General features: G+C 45.5%; 1 non-coding gene across 1 annotated transcript; it reads right to left on the bottom strand.

The window, feature by feature from the left end:
- Positions 1 to 3,262: 3,262 nt before the first annotated feature.
- Trnap-ugg (transfer RNA proline (anticodon UGG)) lies at positions 3,263 to 3,335 on the bottom strand. The gene has a single exon. It is a non-coding gene; the product is annotated as a tRNA-Pro (tRNA).
- Between the last annotated feature and the right edge of the window lie 4,584 nt (positions 3,336 to 7,919).

Here is a 7,919-nt window from a genome sequence, read left to right as displayed (position 1 = left end):
ACAAATTTATTGCCCTGTCTGTTCTGTGTGGTTTTTGAGGTGAGTTAATCTGATGGCCAGGGTTCAGTCTAAAAATTTGCCAAGTGAACAACAATGTTGTTATGGCGATTTGTGTTACTAAGTAATATGCCCAGCTTTCGCACATAATTATGTCAGGGGACTATGAGTTATCTAGTTTTTAAAAAAAAATATATTCCGTTTTGTAAGGGTCTACAGGTTGCACGCAGCAATACGGTACGTAACACGCGCTTTCGAGCCGACCTATCTCGAATGCTGACTATTTGCTTGGTCAGTACACGCGCGTCTGGCCCGGGTGTGACGAAGTAGTAAGCCATTGGCCGCCGTCCGCAGCGCGCCATATTAACTAGCGTGGGCTCGGGCGCGAAAATGTCTCTTTTCTTTGCTCACCATGGAGCCTTTTTATACGACCGTAATTAGGATGGCAGACACAATGATTATTGGTGCACGTAGCGTGCGTGTTTTATAATCAGCCTTTTTGTTAATAAAACTGTTTAAACTTACGTCTCGGTGTCCGCGTATTGCCGTACGTCAAGGACCCACCGCTTGCAAATCCTGACAAACATTTCGTCTAATTATCATCCACGACAACAACACAAATAATCCCCTTATAGTTTGTTTTTACATCGTTTTGAGTGAGAGAACAAACTGTTTCTGAATTTTAATATTTGTTTTCACTACGGTGTAGAAGCTAGTGCGCTCTCTGGTTATATTATCATCCAGTCCTTTAAATTTTATGTGTCATGACCTCCAGCTAAGGCAAAGAGCGAGTTGTTATTTATATTGCTTCCTGGAAGAAATTATAGCTCCCTTTGAGTAGTTCCCTTTTGTACTTCACATTTTAAACGAAGCTTATTTTCTAGAGCGTATTACCTTATTGGGAAGATTCTACAAGTGCAATCGTGGCTAAACGATAACTCTCAGTTGTAGTGTAATTCATTGACATGTTTATGTTCGGTGTGTGTTAACAGCTCCAACTATGTTGCTAGGAGAGCGCTCTGTGTCGGCGGCTTCTTGCCGCGTGGGGCCTAGATTGCTTGCACCAGTGTGGACGGATCTTGAACATTTCTTAGTGCGGCTTGCCATTTGTTTGCAGTTGCGTGTCCTGACTGTCTCTACTCAAGCTGAGTACCTTATTATCTGACTTGCACCGTAAATGAAATTTTGCTGTAGGTCAAGAGGCCTTTATCTAAGTAATCGGCTTCACACAGGGAATTTTCCCTTTAATGCTATTGTTGTCTTTAATACATATCGTCGCCTTGTTCTAAATTTTATTTTAAATTATTTGGCGTAAGACCTTTGGGTAAGCCTTAAAGCCGTTTGGTTTCTGAGCTCTTTTGTAGAAATTTATCTAGAGCTCAGTTTTAATTGTTCGCTGGTTTATTTAAAAAATTTTAAAGTCCAATATTGTTAAAGGCTTACACATCTTGCGTCTTGTTTAAGACCAGTAAAAGGATAACTTCGTTATTCGTCATTTTTAACGCTTTTCAAGTGTGTAAATCTAACATGACCAACTAGCTTGGAATTTTCTTACCTGTATATTAGAACAAATAAGCCCTCGGTCACAAATATTAAGTCAAATTTGACGAGGTTTCGACGCTACTATGAGCGTCGTCTTCAGAATTAGACTAACTTCTAAAACATATTAACTATATAATACATTAATAAAATTAAAGTTTGTACTGACTGGAAAAATATGCAGTACTTACAAGTCACATATTAAAAAAGATCTAAGCCGGAAAGGCGACGTCATGAATAGTTGCGACCCTTGTTCACTAAAGTACAAACAGCCCTTAGCGGCTCGCCATCTTACTTACAACTATTCATGACGTCGCCTTTCCGGCTTAGATCTTTTTTAATATGTCACTTGTAAGTACTGCATCTTTTTCCAGTCAGTAGAAACTTTAATTTTATTAATGTATTATATACTTAATATGTTTTAGGACAGTTAGTCTAATTCTGAAGACGACGCTCATAGTAGCGTCGAAATCTGGTCAATTTTGACTTAATATTTGTGACCGAGAGCTTCTTTGTTCTAATATAATTCCGACACTGTCGCTGAACCTTAGCAGCTATATTCAAAGTTTTACGTTTCCTACCTGTTTTTCTTAAATGGGAATTGTTGCTACTTTGAAAAATAAATGTCTGAAGTCAAAAGTGTAAATGATGTTGGTTTAATGGGCCTAGTCCTTCCATGTAATTTCTTTGAACCTGGTAATTCACGATTTCAAGTTTAAATCTGGAGTGTCTGGTGCTCAGGAGAGTACGGTGAACTCGTCCTGGTGCTTTCTGAGAATGCAAGTCCACCGCGAGCTGTGTGACACGTTGCATTCGCTTGCTGGCAGGTGCCAATATGCGGACGAAAACCGACTATATGTAGAGGTGAACGTGGTCCCCAGAGATAGATGCATACATGGGTATGGATCACATTGTACCTTCCAGGGCGAACAGATCACGCAGGAGATGCCATGATAACATCCCCAAGACCATAGCGCTGCCTCCTCCGGACTGGATCCTGCCGATCACTGTTGCAGGGTGGTTGTTTCCGAAAGTTTCGCGCCGTAGACCCCTAAGGCCATCTGTCCAATTGTGCGTAGAAATTGATTCTTCTGAAAAGATCATCTTATGCCAGTGGGCGTCCAGTTGCGGCACTGGCGTGAAATTTCCTGCTCTCGTCGTCGATAAACAGCAGTCAGCACGGATGCAGGAACAAGGCGCCTGCTACGAAGACCCAAACGCAGCAACGTTCTCTGAACGGTCGTTAAGAAGACGCAGCTGATAGACCCTTGGTTCATCTGAGCGGCCATTTGCTCAACGGCTGCACGTCTGTTGGCTCGTAGAATCTCTGGAGCCGTCGTTCACCCTCTTTTATCTGCGGCCCATGGTGCACTACTGTTGCCTCGGCTCCGATTTTGAGTACCTCCATTTTGATGAGCATGGTATTCGTTAACCGCGGCGGTAGACGAACAGTTTACAGACTTAGGCGTTTCGGAAATGTTTTCATCTTTGGCCTGAAAGCCACTGATAATGTCCTTTTGGGCATCTGAGAAATCGCTTCGTTTCCGTAGACTTGTGCAAGACTTTTCTTTTATATACTAAGATGATATCTGTTCTTTCGGGCATGTCCGAAAGAACAGATACCATCGGTGACCATGCAGCTCGTTAGAATGAAATTACATTGAAATGAACACCCTTAGCTGCTTACAGGCGTTGACAAACGTCAACGGGGACAGATGAAAATGTGTGCCCCGACCGGGACTCGAACCCGGGATCTCCTGCTTCCATGGCAGACGCTCTATCCATCGAGCCACCGAGGACACAGAGGATAGCGCGACTGCAGGGATTTATCTCTGGCACGCCTCCCGCGAAACCCACATTCTCAATGTACTGTCCCGCACCACATTCGTAGTGCCCTCGCCCATTATACTCATTACTCGCGGCGCGTTGCCGATTCCCGTAAGAGTTCGGGCACTGTTTGTGCATTCGCACAGAAGAAGAAGATGGTCAAGTGGCCGGTGAGCCTTAACTATATATATACTAAGATGGTATCTGTTCTTTCGGGCATGCCTCGGTCGGGGCGCACAATTTAATCTGTCCCCGTTGAAGTATGTCAACGCCTGTAAGCAGCTAAGGGTGTTCATTTCATTGTAATTTCAGACTTTTCTTTGTCACGGAAAAGGAGAAGTTCGTTTCCATTTTTGTTGCGACGAACACGCTGAAGTCGTTTCTTCATTTTCCTGAGGTTAGCGCAATACGCTTCAGAGTTGATCGTTTCACCATGAGCGAGGACATCAAACAAAACAATCCCTTCAGGGTCCCAGAAGACCGTCATGATGACTTTACCGACTGATGCTGCAACTTTGAACTAATTCTTCAGAGAAGAGGTGTTGTGGCTTCACACGATGGATTGCCGTTTTGTTTCCGTTTCGAAGCGATGAACTCATGTTTCAACGTCTGTGACAATTTTAGGCAAAATATCCCCACGAGCAGCCTCGTAACGCCCAAGGAGTTCCGCACAGATGGTCCTTCGTTGTTGTTTATCGTCTCCTGTTAACCGGTGAGGAATCCAGCGGGCACACACCGAGTACCCCAGCTGGTGGATGATTGCGTCTGCACTACCAACAAAGATGTCCAGTTGTGCTGCGAGGTGTTTGATCCGTCTATTGCCTTGAGTGAGTGTGTCTGCCCGTTTCAAAATTGCAGGAGTCACGGCCTTGTGCGGCCGGCTCGCACGCGGGAGATCGGACAGGTTTGAGCGATCTTGTTGCGATGGTGACAGGTGCGTCACCCAACGCCTCATTGTGCTTTTATTCACTGCCGGGCCTCCAAAGACATTCCGCAAGCGCCTATGAATATCTCTTTGTTCTAGTTTTCCACCCAAAACTCTCTGCTTGGAACGGACCTCCGTTGCAGACGCCATTTTGAACGTTACCTATAGCACCGCCATCCATCGGAACTTCATGAAACTATATGAGCTGAAGCGGGAACACTCCACAATGTCCCACAATAAGTACCGCATTTTTTCAGATGAAATTGGCCGAGAAAAAAAGCGTTGCCTTACTTATTGAAAGCCTGTCGTATACGAGGCCTATTCGGATAGTAAGGAACGATAGGTAGCGAAATGGAAACCACAGTGAAAATCAAAACTGTTTTATTTGCAACGGTTAGCTATACCTTCCAGCTACTTCTCTACACAATCGCCGCTCAGACTTAGACATCTGTCGTAGCGTTGTACCAACTTTGCAATTCCCTCGTTACAGAAGACATCCGCCAGTGTTTTTCGACAATTTTCTACTCTGGACTGCAGCTCGTTGTCTGTGTCAAAATATTGTCTTCATAGCTAGCTATTGATTTGAGCAGAGATGAACCTCACGGGTAGCCAATTACGGGTTGTATTGTGGGTGATCAATCACTTCCCATTGAAAACGCTGCAGGAGTATCTTCACTGCCCCTGCAGAGTGCGAGAATTGTCGTGTAGAGTGTGCTCCCTGCCACCGTTGGATAAGCAGCTGCCAGCAGAAAGTCGTATACTCCTAGCTCACTCATTTGTTACATAGTTTAATTCTTCATTTCTTTGCGTGTTTTTGGTACTTGCATTGTTCAAATTCATAAATTTCGGGCGTATTATAGTATTTGAGAGTTGTAGCATCGCGTTTTAGTACCTGAATAGTGTAAAATCGCGTAGTCTCCTTCCGCCGCCAAGCGGTGTGTCAGCAGTGTGCAAGTAGCAGCATTACTGCATTTACTAGGCAATCTTGTATTTTAATAACAGTTTAAATTTTGTGTCGATTTGTTTGTGCTCTCTGTAGATTTGCACAACAGTTTTTAGCATGGATAGGGACTGCAACTGCTGTGTTCGGATGCAGGCTGAGTTGGCATCCCTTCGCTCCCAGCTTCAGGCAGTGTTGGCTTCCGTCACACAGCTTTAAGGCTGTTGCCAATGGGCATCACTGTGGGGGGCCGGATGGGGGTTTATCGGGGACGGCCAGCTCGTCCCACGCATCCCCCGATCGGACTACGACTGTGGCTGCCCGGGATACTGCCCACATTGAGGCTGATCCCTCACCTGTGGTAGAGTGGGAGGACATCTCGAGGTGTGGCAGGAGGCGAAAGACATTCTGGAGGGCTGAACGGAAGGCCTCTCCAGTTTGTCTGACGAACCGGTTTCAACCTCTGTCTCCGGCTGATACTGATGTTCGGCCGGAAATGGCTGCTTGTCCTGTTCCAGAGGTTGCCCCTCAGTCTGCAAGATCTGGGCAGTCGCAGAGGGTGGGCTTACTGGTAGTTGGGAGATCCAACGTCAGGCGCGTAATGGGGCCCCGTAGGGATATGGCAGCAAGAGAGGGGAAGAAAACCAATGTACACTCCGTGTGCATACCGGGGGGAGTCATTCCAGATGTGGAAAGGGTCCTTCCGGATGCCATGAAGGGTACAGGGTGCACCCATCTGCAGGTGGTCGCTCATGTCGGCACCAATGATGTGTGTCGCTATGGATCGGAGGAAATCCTCTCTGGCTTCCGGCGGCTATCTGATTTGGTGAAGACTGCCAGTCTCGCTAGCGGGATGAAAGCAGAGCTCACCATCTGCAGCATCGTCGACAGGACTGACTGCGGACCTTTGGTACAGAGCCGAGTGGAGAGTCTGAATCAGAGGCTGAGACGGTTCTGCGACCGTGTGGGCTGCAGATTCATCGACTTGCGCCATAGGGTGGTCGGGTTTCGGGTTCCGCTGGATAGGTCAGGAGTCCACTACACGCAGCAAGCGGCTACACGGGTAGCAGGGGTTGTGTGGCGTGGACTGGGCGGTTTTTTAGGTTAGATGGTCTCGGGCAAGTACAGAAAGGGCAACAGCCTCAAAGGGTGCGGGGCAAAGTCAGGACATGCGAGGACCAAGCAGCAATCGGTATTGTAATTGTAAACTGTCGAAGCTGCATTGGTAAAGTACCGGAACTTCAAGCGCTGATAGAAAGCACCGAAGCTGAAATCGTTATAGGTACAGAAAGCTGGCTGAAGCCAGAGATAAATTCAGCCGAAATTTTTACAAAGGCACAGACGGTGTTTAGAAAGGATAGATTGCATGCAACCGGTGGTGGCGTGTTTGTCGCTGTTAGTAGTAGTTTATCCTGTAGTGTAGTAGAATTGCATGGTTCCTGTGAAATATTATGGGTGGAGGTTACACTCAACAACCGAGCTAGGTTAATAATTGGCTCCTTTTACCGACCTCCCGACTCAGCAGCATTAGTTGCAGAACAACTGAGAGAAAATTTGGAATACATTGCACATAAATTTTCTCAGCATATTATAGTCTTAGGTGGAGATTTCAATTTCCCAGATATAGACTGGGGCAGTCAGATGTTTAGGACGGGTGGTAGAGACAGAGCATCGAGTGACATTATACTGAGTGCACTATCCGAAAATTACCTCGAGCAATTAAACAGAGAACCGACTCGTGGAGATAACATCTTGAACCTACTGATAACAAACAGACCCGAACTTTTCGACTATGTAAGTGCAGAACAGGGAATCAGTGATCATAAGGCCGTTGCAGCATCCCTGAACATGGAAGTTAATAGGAATATAAAAAAAGGGAGGAAGGTTTATCTGTTTAGCAAGAGTAACAGAAGGCAGATTTCAGACTACCTAACAGATCAAAACGAAAATTTCTGTTCCGACACTGACAATGTTGAGTGTTTATGGAAAAAGTTTAAGGCAATTGTAAAATGCGTTTTAGACAGGTACGTGCCGAGTAAAACTGTGAGGGACGGGAAAAACCCACCGTGGTTCAACAACAAAGTTAGGAAGCTACTGCGAAAGCAAAGAGAGCTTCACTCCAAGTTTAAACGCAGCCAAAACCTCTCAGACAAACAGAACCTAAACGATGACAAAGTTAGCGTAAGGAGGGCTATGCGTGAAGCGTTCAGTGAATTCGAAAGTAAAATTCCATGTACCGACTTAACAGAAAATCCTAGCAAGTTCTGGTCTTACGTTAAATCAGTAAGTGGCTCGAAACAGCATATCCAGACACTCCGGGATGATGATGGCGTTGAAACAGAGGATGACACGCGTAAAGCTGAAATACTAAAAACCTTTTTCCAAAGCTGTTTCACAAACGAAAAAATGGCTGACATCAAAATAAGTGTCCAAGGAATAGAAAAGCAACTGGAATCACTCAACAGAGGAAAGTCCACTGGACATGACGGGATACCAATTCGTTTCTACACAGAGTACGCGAAAGAACTTGCCCCCCTTCTGACAGCCGTGTACCGCAAGTCTCTAGAGGAACGGAAGGTTCCAAATGATTGGAAAAGAGCACAGGTAGTCCCAGTCTTCAAGAAGTGTCGTCGAGCAGATGCGCAAAACTATAGACCTATATCTCTGACGTCGATCTGTTGTAGAATTTTA

The sequence above is a fragment of the Schistocerca nitens genome, chromosome 2 (genome assembly GCF_023898315.1).
Source record: "Schistocerca nitens isolate TAMUIC-IGC-003100 chromosome 2, iqSchNite1.1, whole genome shotgun sequence".
Taxonomy (NCBI): domain Eukaryota; kingdom Metazoa; phylum Arthropoda; class Insecta; order Orthoptera; family Acrididae; genus Schistocerca; species Schistocerca nitens.
The sequence above is the reverse complement of the archived record's forward strand: the minus strand, read 5'-3'. Positions and strand labels throughout refer to the sequence as shown.